Here is a 14260-nt window from a genome sequence, read left to right on the forward strand (position 1 = left end):
GCTCAACTTTTATTCACTTTAAAACTTTCTTACATGTTATTCTTTTCAATATGAAATTCAATTTTATCCTGCTCAAGACTAAATAGTGATCACTTCCAATTTCAAATCCTCTGTACACTCTGGTGTCCTGCACCAGGGAGAAAACATCACTATCAACAAAAACATAGTCAATGAGACTTTTCTTTTTCCTAGCCTCTTCTCTCCATGTGAATTTGTGCACTTTATGTTGGAACATGGTGTTAGTAATAACCAGTCCATGTCCTGAGCAGAAATCCAACAGATATTTGCCATTATTATAAGCTTTGCTCTTTTCTCCAAATTTTCCCAAAATATTTTTGTATGTCTCACAATCATTTCCTACTCTCCTATTTAGATCCTCAACAAGGACCAACTTTTCCTTTTTCATTGTGTCAGTTGCTTTTTCTAAAGCTTCAAAAAATTCCTCCACTTCTATTCTAGTAGAGCCTTCTGTGCGACCATAGGCACAAATAAGTCTCATTGTCCAGTTCCCCATTCTCATATTTGCCCATATTACTCTACTTGAGACTGACTGCCATTCAAGAAGATAAGCCTCGTATTTTGTGTTGAATACTATGGCTACTCCTTCTTTTCCTTGATTGTCATTGCCTGAATATAACATTTTGTATTTATTGCTCAGAAAGATCTCACCAGTTTTGGTCTTTTTTGTTTCAGTCACCCCTATTATGTCGATCTGGTACTTATCTAATTCCTCATCTAGCTCCATTTCTTTGCCATTCAGGCTTCTTATGTTGATAGTACCGATCTTTAACTCTGGTGATGTTGAGTTGGGGTTTGTTTTCAGATTTGTTCCAGTAGCTGACTTTTCGCTGTTCCCCCTCTGGTTCCCCTGGCGAAAACAACGGGGACCTTGTTTAACCGGGCGACGCCCCAGCCAGCATGAAATTTTGTCATGTTGTACCATTATTTTTTATTTTGGTTTAACCAATAAGAATACAATTTGGTCGGCTAAATCCCTAATTGCCAGCCCATCCTCGTTCGTTCAGTATCAAAGTTGATACCCAACAGGGTGCACCACGAGAAGGTGAGGATTGGACATTAGGTCAGAAGCCCTGGTCGGTTCTCCGCATTCCTTTAAAGGCTATGTGGAGGTCTCCTCTCAGTTATACAGCTTTGACCCTTAAGCACCCCATAGTCATACTTACACATTCTTATTTACTGAGGGCTGTTGACCCACTTGCATGTAAAAAATGCAACATATATCTTACTATTTGTCATATTCTGGTGGAGCATCTGCACTTTACATAAGTGAGGAATGAAATTTTAACATATCTAGCCAAGCCATAATTCTCCAGTCAGGTAGATATTATCAGACTCGGACGAATTTGCATGATTTTTTTAACCTTTTACAAAGAATTACTTTGTACAAACACATTTGACTGTAATTTTATTTATATGTAGATACTGCATTACTTAACTTAATTTTTGTACATATTATTTACTAATTTATTTTTGACTATTTATGTATTGCTGTGACTATGTGTATATACTGCAGTAACCTTAGCTATGGTGCAGTATAACATTTGCTGTTTTTCTAGTGCCAATATACCAACCAACTAAGTCAATAATTTCTGCTTGAGTTACAGGACTGTTGTTTTGATTCATATCATCAATCCACAGCACTAATAATTTTTCCATATTTTTCATTACTTCACTCCTTGAATAAGATGTTTTTGACACTTTTGCATTAACAATTCCTGCATATGTATGCTTTACACACTTCAGAATGACTCTCACCTGATTCAATATGTCGAATCACTTCCATTTTCCCCTCAATGATAAGTGATTTTCTGCATTCTTTTTGCTATACATTTGCATGACATTTTTAATTTATTGTTTAAATACTGATATTAGTAATACTTTCACTTTTTAGCAGTCCTTACAATGTAGTTCACTGTAGACCAAAACGTAAACAAACTATTTTGTAATCTCTACCCACAATGCTGTAGAATATAAAACAAAAGACAATCATGAATGCTGCTGGCATACTGCATTTGTGTTTTTGTCTTTTGCTTTGCTTTGTTGTTTATATTTTGAATTTTTTGCCATTGATTTTGAAATATTCATTAATTTGAATCTTCATCAATAGAGGAAATGTAAAATGAGTTATTCCTGTAAAGACTAATTGAAAGATTGAGTATATTATACAGTGAGAATACATTAGATGAAAAATTAATGTAAATACATTCATGTAAACATACATTAAGAAATGTAAAAGAATACATAAATACAACAATAAAAGCTACATGATTGATAGAGAGAAAGAGAGAGTATTTTGTAACTTTTACTCAACCCTTTATTGGAGGCCTCAATTGTAAATTAAGAGAGATAGTAGCCATAGTATTCAACACAAAATACGAGGCTAATCTTCTTGAATGGCAGTCAGTCTCAAGTAGAGTAATCTGGGCAAATATGAGAATGGGGAACTGGACAATGAGACTTATTTGTGCCTATGGTCCCACAGAAGGTTCTACTAAGGTAGAAGTGGAGGAATTTTTTGAGGCTTTAGAAAAAGCAACTGACACAATGAAAAAGGAAAAGTTGGTCCTTGTTGGGGATCTAAATAGTAGAGTAGGAAATGATTGTGAGACATACAAAAATATTTTGGGAAAATTTGGAGAAAAGAGCAAAGCTAATAATAATGGCAAATATCTGTTGGATTTCTGCTCAGGACATGGACTGGTTATTACTAACACCATGTTCCAACATAAAAATGTGCACAAATTCACATGGAGAGAAGAGGCTAGGAATAAGAAAAGTCTCATTGACTATGTTATTGTTGATAGTGATGTTTTCTCCCTGGTGCAGGACACCAGAGTGTACAGAGGATTTGAAATTGGAAGTGATCACTATTTAGTCTTGAGCAGGATAAAATTGAATTTCATATTGAAAAGAATAACATGTAAGAAAGTTTTAAAGCGAATAAAAGTTGAGCAGCTCTCAGATGTAAACTGTAGACTAAAATACCGAAAGATTATTGAAAAGAAAATGAAAGAGTTTGAGAACAGGAATCAAACCTTGGAGATTCAGTGGCAAACTCTGAAGGAAACATTGATTGATTCTGCCAGAAAGGCATGTGGTGAGGTTGTGTGCAAAGATAAAAAAATCAGAACTCCCTGGTGGACACAGGAAGTTAAAGAGGCAGTGAAGGAAAAGAAGAAAGCATATCAAAAGTTCCTGGCAAATAAGTCAGCTTTTACTCTTACAGAATACAGAGACAAATGTAAGAAAGCTAAACAGTGTGTAAAACTAGCTAAACAAAAGTCATGGGAGGACTTTGGCAAGAATATAGAAAATAAATATCAAGAAGGTGGCAAAATATTCTGGAGGTTGTTGAAGAAGCTTAGGAATGGAGGAAAGAGTGCTGTAAAAGGAATTAGAGATGATAAAGGTGAAATGAAAACCGGAGAAAAAGATATCCTTGAAGTATGGAGTAATTACTTTGAAAAACTGCTAAATGAAACAAGCAGTGATGACAGCATAGTGATAAAAAACACTGACCAGGCATGCAGTCAGGAATACATATCCATACTTGAAGTAGAAAAAGCCATCAAAGGCTTGAAATGTGGAAAGGCAGCAGGAGTAGATGATATTTGACCAGAAATGCTGAAGTATGGTGGTATAAGAGTCTTACAGTGGCTGCACTGCATAGTTCAGAAAGCCTGGACAGAGGGACGAATTCCCGATGATTGGAGTAGAGCTCTCATAGTACCCATATATAAAAAGGGAAATAAAACTGAATGTGAGAATTACAGAGGTATTTCCCTACTGAGTGTTCCTGGCAAGATCTATGCAAGTATACTTGAGAAACGGTTGAGAAGAATTGTGGAAGAAAAGCTTGGTGAAGAACAAGCTGGATTCAGGCCAAATAGAGGCTGTCAGGATCAGATCTTCACTTTACGACAAATAGTCGAGAAAGCATGGGAATATAACAAAGATCTGTATTTAAGTTTTGTCGATTTGGAAAAGGCATATGACAAGGTGCCAAGAGAGAAGCTATTCAATACGCTGCAGTTATATGGTGTCAATGGGGCATTATATCAAGCAATACTTAGTCTTTATTTGAGTTGTGAGTCAGCAGTTAGAATTGAAGGTAGTACAGGAAGATGGTTTAATGTTAAATCTGGTGTGAGACAAGGATGTACATTATCCCCTCTGTTATTCATTATCTATATGGATCACGTTATGAAGGAATGTGGTATTAAACCTGATATCAAAATTGGAGATGTTAATGTCAGCTCTTTGCTTTATGCGGATGATGTTATACTTCTAAATAAATCCGCTACAAGTCTGCAAGATTCTCTGACTAAGTTGAATAGCTGTTGTAATAGATATGGTATGAAGGTCAGCAATAAAAAGACAAAGACAATGAAAATAGGCAGAATCATTGAAAATGTCAATTGTGTTGTGAATGGAGAACCTGTGGAACAAGTAAAACATTTCAGCTACTTAGGCACAATTTTTACTGAAGATGGTAAACTAAATATAGAAATAGACAACAGAATCAGCAAAGCTGGTATCGTGGGAAGTCAATTGAATAAATTCATATGGAATAAGAAAGAAATTAGTCGGAACACTAAATTAGCTGTATACAAGACTGTGTTCAAACCAATTTTAACTTATGGATCTGAGAGCTGGGTCAGAAGTAAAACACTTGACCAAAGACTAGAGACCACAGATATGAGAGTCCTGAGAAAGATTATAGGCGTGAACAGATGGCATCAATGGCAATATCATATTAAAAACGAGGATATTAGGAAAGAACTTGACATTGTCAGCATCCAGGAATGCGTTAGCAGAGCTAATCTCAGATGGTATGGTCACTTAAATAGAATGGGAGAGGAAAGATTAGCAAAACAAGTGTTCTCTGCCAGGTTGGCAGGAAAACGACCCAGAGGAAGACCAAGATATAGGTGGATTGATACGGTACAAAGTGCCTTAGACAATAGAAATATAAGATCTGATAATGTTGGAGTCTTGACAAGTAACAGACTGATTTGGAGGAAAATTGTAGATAGGAAGTTAGTAATGATGTAATTTTTTCATGTAGTACTGTCATATCCTGTACACCCCTTGAGGGTACATGGCAGGAATTTGATGATGATGATGATGATGAGAGATGGGGTAAAAATTTACAGGATTGAGAGAGAGAGAGAGAGAGAGTGTGAAAGTTACAAGATTGAGAGATTTCACTGTAATTTTATTTATATGTAGATACTACATTGCTTAACTTAATATCTGTACATATGATTTATTAATTTCTCTTTCACTATTTATGTATTGATCTTTGACTATTTATGTACTGCTGTAACCTTTGCTGTAATTTTATTTATATGTAGATACTTATACGTAGATATACGTATAGTTAGTATGTATATATATAGTAGTATATATGTATGTGTAGATATATGTAAAAGAATAGCAATTTTTTTTGGAAGCATGGGCGTGTGATGTTTTTGTACTGAGAAAGGCTAGATGTAAGCCTAAAAACAGAGAAGTCTAATTTCCTCTATTGAGCTGGACATTATCAAAAGTAGAGAAGTAGGTGAAGGTGAATTGTGATATTTTTTGCAAGAAAAAAGACAGGACTGTAAAACACAGTTAGCATTTAAGATGACTAGTTTTATCCTGGCACCTCTTCATGGTAGAGGGGCCCTTTGCTTTTCTTCCCATATTCTTCGCTCTACTTCTCCTCAGTCTTTTTCACTATCCTTTTTTCCAGACCACCATTACTGGGATCCAATGCCCTGCTGCCGTGTTTGCCGTGTGGTGCGACCCCATGGACATCTGAAAAGGGGGGATCCTGGTAGTCTTGCACTACTTTGGCCCATGCTTCGGCAAGACAGGCGGTCCTGGATGGCCCAGCCAAGATCAATCAGCTAGTTGGCTTGCCTGCAAGGTCAACAGTGTTGCAATAAGTCTCTCACCCCATGGTCCGGATCCTAGGCTTGCTGTAGTGCCAGTATAGCGTCCGAGGTAGCCCTGACGTTCCACTCCTGAGTGCAGTCATTGCTTTCCAGGCAGTGGGCGTCCATGGTGGGTGGGGAGCTTTGGTGCCAAACCAAAAACTTCTTGAGCATGAATCCTTCATCCTCAAATGTTTCAAGGCCCTAACAAAGTCCCAACCAAGTACTGATACCGTAGATACAGCATATGGAAACAGAAGTAAGAAACAAAAGGCATATGATGCTAACATAAATATACCAACATTTTTAATCATTCATGCTACAGGTGAAAAACCAAAGGGAAAATGTCACCCTTCTTTATTCAAAAAGGTTTAGAAGGACTGGCAGGACCTCCAAAAACTGTTAAGAAATTGCGTTCTGTTGATGTCCCTGTGGAAATATTGTGTCAGCAACATTCTGAGAAACTACTGAGAGCAACAACAACAATGGGTGGAATAGAAATTACAGTAACACCTCATAAAACACTTAACTCCTGTAGAGGAGTGATATCAGAATGGAATCTCCTTGATGTTCCTGATGAGGAGATATGTTCAGAACTTAAAGATCAAGGAGTGTGAGGAGCATCCTGATACGTAGGGATGGTCACCTAGTTTCAACCAAGAACATAATCCTTACTTTTGATACACCTAAGCCTTCAACATCTGTAAAAGCAGGGTATCTCAGCGCTGTTCTGTTAGAATGTACATCCCTAACCCACTGAGATGCTTTAAATGTCAGCGATATGTGCTGTGCAAAAAAAAGCTAAATGTGTCAACTGTCAGGGAGATCATCCAGCTTACTCTCGTGCATGTCAGAAATGGAAAGATGAAAAAGAAATACAAAGAATGAAAACAGAACAAAACATAACATACCAGGATGTAAAAAGAAAGCTAGCCACTATCACACCTGCTCTGAGATCCTCTTATGCTGAGAAGGTAACAATTAAGAAAGTGACAGTAGCAACTCAAACTTGTATGTCTGTTCCACCATCTGATAATTTCACCATACCTGCACCTTTGATCACAAGTACTTCTCTGTTGAGGGCATCAATCACATGACCTATGGCCTGACTCCAGAGACAACTCCAAAAATGATCCCACTTGATGAAAACCCACTTATCAAAAAAATTATGGCAAAGATATCATTTAAAAATAAACCACCAGATACTTCCACAGAAATAATGGATACTTCAGTACCCAGTGAAAGTAAACTAAACTTACCAACTGACCCTAACACATCAGATGTATTGAATACTTTACCAGAGATAGACATGGACACTGGCTGTCCATTCTTCCCCAAAATAATTGATAAATATAAATATGACAAAGGTAAGCCCTCAACCTCCTGAAAACCAGACAAGTATAAAACCAAAACAATAGGAAAATTTGTACAATGGAACTGTTGTGGATTTTGCCAGAATATTGATGATATCAAGATTTTGTTGCAGAAACACAAACCTTTCTGTTTTTGTCTACAGGAAACGTACTTAAGTCCCAGTGAGGACCCTACCTTTAGGTAGGGTCCTCATTGGGACTTAAGTACGTTTCCTGTATTTCACTGTTGTATGCAAGGATAGAACTGGAGGTGGTCCTGCTCATGGAGGAGTAGCTATCCTAGTGGGCAGTCATATTCCTTTCCATCAGGTCCAACTTAATACTTCTCTGGAAGCAGTAGTGATTCACTTCTCCATGGGATTTATTACAATATGTTCAATTTATTTACCACCAAGTGCTGAGTTAAATGAAATTGATATTGATAACCTTATCTTGCAACTGCCTGAACCCATACTTTTGATGGGTGACTTTAATGATCACAATACTCTATGGGGTAGTGCCAACACCAATAGACGAGGTCAAATCATTGAAAGAATTCCTGATAACAATAACCTCTCTCTTTTAAATAATAAACTTAATACTTTTTTCCATATGCCTACCCGTTCATATTCTGCAATTAATCTTACAATCTGCTTCCCTTCCATTCTTCCACTGCTCATGTGGGACGTTAAAGAGAACATATATGGAAGTGATCACTTTCCTGTTCTCTGCACAATGTCTTCACAGGAACCATGTTCACCCACATGGATACCTATATGGAAAATGGACGAGCTAACTGGAACATGTTCTCTCATCTTGCAAAATTTAATGCTGATGTCATCAGTCAAACACATATCAGTGAAGCGGTAAAATATATAACAGAGTGCATTGTCCAGGCAGCAACAGCCTCCATCCCAAAAACATCATCTCAGTTTCCATTCTATCCAAAGTCTTGGTGGAACCCAAAATGTCAGACAGCCATAAAAGATCAACACTGAGTATGGGATATATTTTGTAGATATCCCACCACATCAAACCTTATAGCTTTCACACGTGCTCGAGCCAAAGCATACTATGTGAGGTGTCAGAGTCAAAAACAATCATGGATCCAATTTACTTTATCAATTAATCAAATGACCAGTCCAAAAACTGTATGGAATAAAATCCAGAAAATGAAAGGCAGATATAGAACACATTGTTTGTCTACCATAGACCATAATGAGAGGATTTTGCTGATCCCAAAGCCATTGCAGACACTCTGGGAGAAAGTTTTGCCAGAATCTCAGCAACAGCTTCATATCCTCCTGAATTTTTAATTCTGAAAGAACAGCAAGAGAAACAAAGGCTAAATTTTTCTACCAATGTTCTTGAGCCATACAATCAGCCATTTGTTAAGGAGGAACTAAAAAGAGCTCTCCTACTATCTCACCTTAGTGCAGTAGGGCCTGATGACATCCATTATGAAATGATAAAACATCTATCATCATCTTCTATGGATCTCCTTCTCTTACTATACAATAGAATACTTGCAGAGGAAGAGTTTCCAAATTCTTGGCATAAGTCAATTGTCATTGCTATCCTAAAACCAGGAAAAGATCCATCACAAGTAAATAATTATTGATCCATTGCTCTGACCAGCTGTCTTTGTAAGATACTAGAGAAAATGGTTAATGCCAGACTTCTCTGGTATTTAGAAAGCAACAATCTTCTCTCCAATATACAATGTGGGTTCCGTAGACATCGCTCAACTTTAGACCATTTGGTTCATTTAGAAACTTCTATAAAAGATGCATTTCTGAAGCAAGAACATATTGTTTCAGTTTTTTTTGACATGGAAAAGGCTTATGACACAGCCTAGAGATACGGCATGTTAAAAGACCTCTATAACCTGGGTCCTAAAGGACACCTTCCTGTATTTATTAAAAACTTTCTTTCCAGCTGAATTTTCCAATTCAGAGTGGGAAATACATTATCTCAATTATATCATCAAGAACAGGGTGTTCTCCAAGCTCTGTCTTAAGTGGGACACTTTTCGCTGTTAAAATTAACTTAATCACCGAACAGCTTCCTCCCACTGTAGACAATGCTCTAAATGTTGATGACTTCACAATTTACTGCCACTCCCATAACATGAGGGCAATTGAAAGACAACTTCAGCAAGCAATTGATCATGTTTCTCTGTGGGCTCTTAGTAATGGGTTTAGGTTTACAACAGAAAAAAAGTGTCTGTGTACACTTCTGTCAAAAATGCACTCTTCACCCAGATCCTGAATTAAGAATGGGACACACTATTATTCCAGTAGCTACAGAAGCCAAATTCTTGGGACTGATCTTTGACAATAAACTTACATTTCTAGCACACATTCGTCAACTAAGAGAAAAGTGCAAGAGAGCGTCGAACCTTCTTCACACTCTATCCTCTACTGAGTGGGGTGCTGATCAAGCTCATTGCTCCATCTTTATCATGCACTTATACGTTCAAAGCTGGATTATGGGTCTCAAGTCTATGGTTCTGCAACACGAGTAACCTGTGATGGTTGGATTCCATCCATCATCAGGGTATACGGATAGCTACTGGTCCCTTTCGTACATCACCAACTCAGAGTCTTTATGTTGAAGCAAATGAACCAGCTCTATCACTTCAACAGAAACATTTGTCTCTTAATTATGCCCTAAAGATAAAGTCTCTCCCAGATCATCCTACATGGACTAGTCTCTTTTCTCTGCACTGGGAAACTCAATACCACACACTTCAAACTGCCATAAGTCCTTTTGGTATGAGTATTAAAGAGACTGTGCAAGCTTTTGGTTGACAACATTGCCTACACTAAACATAGCAGTATCCCTCCATGGCAGGTTTGCACACCATCCTGCAACCTCTCATTTTGTCAGCTACAGAAATCTCATATTCCATCATCTGTCTACCTCCAATTGTTTAATGCGCACAGAGCAGCACACTGATTTCTTACCTATCTATCCTGATGGTTCAAGAACTAATACCTCTGTTGTGTGCTTCCTGACATTATTATCTCCAACCAGATCCCACCTGATTACAGTAATTATACAGCAGAGTTACATGCCGTTCAGCTTGCATTTGTTCATATAAAAGAAAACTGCTACCAAAAGTGTATAATTTATACAGACTCATTGATCTCTTTAGGCTATCTCCTCTCCTATACATAATCCACATCCAGTACTTTGAGGTGTAACACCTGTTTCACAAAATGAAAATCCTTAATTTTGATGTTCAGTTGTGCTGGATGATTCCCAGCCACACTGGAATTAAGGGAAATGAGGCTGCAGATGCAGCTGCTAAATCAGCTCAAACTTTCTCTACAGACAGTTTATACAATCAAAGCTAATTGCTCAATGACAGTCATCATGGCAGGAAGCATTAACAAAGAAATTATATAACATTAAACCTGAAATCAAGCATTGGCATTCTAGCCAACGAATAAAGAGAAGAGAGGAAGTTGTTCTCACTAGGCTCCACATAGGTTGCAGTCATCTTACACATTCTTATTTACTAAGAGCTAATGACCCTCCCATGTGTGAAAAATCCAATACACATCTTACTATTTATCTATACTGGTAGAGTGCCATCACTTTGCACGAGAGAGGAATAAAATTTTTGCCTACCTGTCCAGACCATATACACTCGGGCAGATGCTGACAGACGCAGGGCAGATTGCACAATGTTTTTAATTTTTTACAAAGAATTAACTTATACAAACACATTTGACTGTAATTTTGTTTATATGTAAATACTGTATTGCTTCACTTAACTTTTGTATTTTTGTATATATTACAAAATATGTAATGTTTTGTGATGTATATGTGCAGGAGTTGAGTATTAATGTATGTATTATTCATTAGGTTAATTTCGGACCAATCATGTATTTCTGTAGCCTTGTGTTACCTCGTTGTAATTTTGTTAATATGTAAATACCACACTGCTAAACTTAATTTTTATGCATACATAATGTACAATAATTCTTCTTTGTATTATTGTAATAACATTTGTTGTAATCTTATTGGGGTCAACTTATATGTAGATACTGCATTCCTTGGCTTGGTGTTGTACATGCATTTTGTTTATTAACTTATATTGTTGCATAATTTTGTTTATATGTAGATACTGCATTGCCCAGTTTAACTTTTGTGTATACATATTATTTACTAATTATGTATTGCTGTAAGACACCTTGTATATTTGTGTAACCTTCTTGTAATTTTATTTATATGTAGATACCACATCGCCAAATTTTAATTTTACGCATGCATGTTGTATGATAATTCCTTTTTGCCTATTTATGTATGACCATAAAAACACATCTGCTATAATTTTAAATTGTATTGTTGACAATTTTTGTACTACTATAACCTTTAACCTTATGTGTTGCTATGCCCTCTGCAGCAATTCTGTTTCTATGTAGATGCTGCTTTGTGGAACCTAATTTTTGTACAGGCATATTGTTTACAATTTTCTTTAACTGCTTATGTATAGTTGTAACCTTAGTATGGCACAGTATAACCTTTGTAGTTTTTGTGCCAAATAAACTATAAACCAACCAAACCAATCATCTTCACCAATTGGAGAATGGGATGGACATCAGTGTTTAAGGCACACTGGTTGTAGAACATCTTGTAAGGTTGGTGTAAGGTTTGTTGATTGCATAGGAAGAGTAGTATGTGCTGCCATTGGCAAAACTATGAATAGGGTTAGAGGTCAGTGAGAGAGGGTCACTTACGTATAGGAGAAAGAGGATAGGTGATAGAACAACATCCTTAGAACACTTTGCCGGCCTGGTTGGCCGAGTGTTGAGCATACCTCTTCTCCAACTAACAGGCTGTGGTCAGCATGGATGTTTGTGATTGTATTTATTATTATTATTAGACACCTCCAGAGAGTCCAAAGACTCATCGAGGGAGGGCACCTGCTCTGCAACTGTCTCCACCAACTCAATCTGCCAACTGACCACAACTACACCAATGCCATCTACCATCCACCACCACCACCACCGCCACTAGTATTTCCACGGACAATCAGAAACATCCAAGCCCATGGCAGGATTCGAACCCTCAGCCTCTTGGCTTGAGAGCGGATACACTAACCACTCGGCCAGCCAGGCTGGCAATTTAGGTGGGAGGTGAATTTCATCACCTCATTCACATCAGTGGTGTGAGATCACCACCCTACTTTATTGGAGGCCTGAAGAGGCTTGAAAAGGTTCCATGTTTGGTCTCTAGAACAGGATTTCTGTGTAAAAATTAGTAAAAATATAGAAAAAATTCTTAGTCCATCCACAGTGTGAATGTACTATAAGTTTACAGACAAACCTGCTGTGGTTGGGAGCTGCATAAAAAAACTGCATTGATAGAGAAATCTGAAGAGAGAAAACTAGCTACATACTTACAATAGGTGAAAGGTAGACTGCTGACATTTGCTGAGCATTCTCTCAGCCTTGAAAATCCCAAAATAAAATAATAATAAATTTTCCATGTCTCATATTCAAAGATAGTGATGTAAGTTGGAGATCTCTGGATCTAGAATTGTAGAATATATATGTTAGAAGTCATAAGCTGGTGAGCCCATGTCATTGAAGAAATGGACTATTAATGACCTTCTCTATTATTTTAAAGAGGACTGAGGTGAAAGCAGTAGGTAGATAGTTTGATGGCAGATGTTTATCTACAGTAGGCAACATATGAGACCGATGTTAATTTTAGGGCACTTTTTTTGTGGTGGTGATGGTGTGAGGGTAAGTGGGGACACATTCATGACCAGAAGACTTTCGGTTTTTAACTTTCCTCTTTTAGAGATGATTTCCCTTGGTAATGTGCATATAGCAGTTGGATAAACGTCCCTCTTCAGATGCTGCCATAGAAATAAATAAAAAGTAGTGTCATCTAAATGGAGGAGGGGGGGAACACAGATGATCAGAATTACATTTGCTTCCTTATCAAGGGACTAGAAGGCTTGGTTATTAAGCCTTCTGGTTCCTTATTGTAGTTTTAGTTATCAACAAGTGAAGTAATCTCTATGGTACCTTGGATAAAGAACTGGTTTAGAAGAGAGAGAGAAACTGTTGGGAGCAAGATCAGGGCTGGTTGGTATTTTGTTTAGTAGATAGATGATTTGCACTGCATTGTTCACCATCATGAACCATGGGCTTGCTGCCCATTTGTGTCCGATGCTTCCTTCACTATCTTCTTCCACCTTTCTTTGTCCAGTGCACAGTGTCTCAGTTTCTGTATATCCATTCCACACCAGTCCTTTATGTTGTTTATCCATTCTCTGTATGGTCTACCTCTTCTGTTTACACCATCCATAATACCAAACATGAATGGCTTTATCTTCTGGTCCTCACTCATTCTGCAGATGTGTCCAAATAATCTTCTGCATTAGATTCTCCTTTGGTTGTATCTTCTGATAGAGCTTTTCATTTGTGACTTTCTGTACCCATCCTATTCTTAGAATCTTCCTGTAACAAGTTCTTTCAAATGCCAAAATTCTTTTTCTTGATTCCTTATTTATTACCCACGTTACAGATCCATACAGTACACTGCTAAAGATACGTTTCCAGTACTCTTAGTTTTGTTTGCAGGCTGATCACTTGACTTTTCCAGATGTTATCCATGACCTTCAGATTTGTTCTTCCCTTTGCAATCCTGATCTTTATTTCTTTTTTACAGTCCAAATCATGCCATTTTACTTCCTAAATATGTGAATTGTTCTACATTTTCTATATCAGTTCCATCCACTTGTATATTTTTGTTTCATGTTCTTCTCACCAAATACCATTGTCTTTGTTTTTTTTCCAAGTTCATAAGTCCAAATCTTTTCCCTTCCTCATTTAACAGTTTCAATGATTTTTGTTGCTCTCTTTTGCCTTCTTCAATAATAATAATGTCATCTGCAAACCTCTGATTGTTAATTCTCATCCCATGCACTGATATTCC

At 37.3% G+C, this 14260-nt stretch overlaps 1 protein-coding gene across 1 annotated transcript in view; it reads left to right on the forward strand.

Moving 5' to 3' along the window:
* The window catches only part of LOC150107342 (uncharacterized), a 243496-nt gene that overhangs the window by 209303 nt on the left and 19933 nt on the right, over positions 1-14260 (forward strand). The window lies entirely within an intron of this gene.

This window comes from Typopeltis vanoorti, chromosome 4 (genome assembly GCF_054136105.1).
Source record: "Typopeltis vanoorti isolate ZY-2024b chromosome 4, IOZ_Tvanoo_1.0, whole genome shotgun sequence".
Lineage (NCBI taxonomy): Eukaryota > Metazoa > Arthropoda > Arachnida > Uropygi > Thelyphonidae > Typopeltis > Typopeltis vanoorti.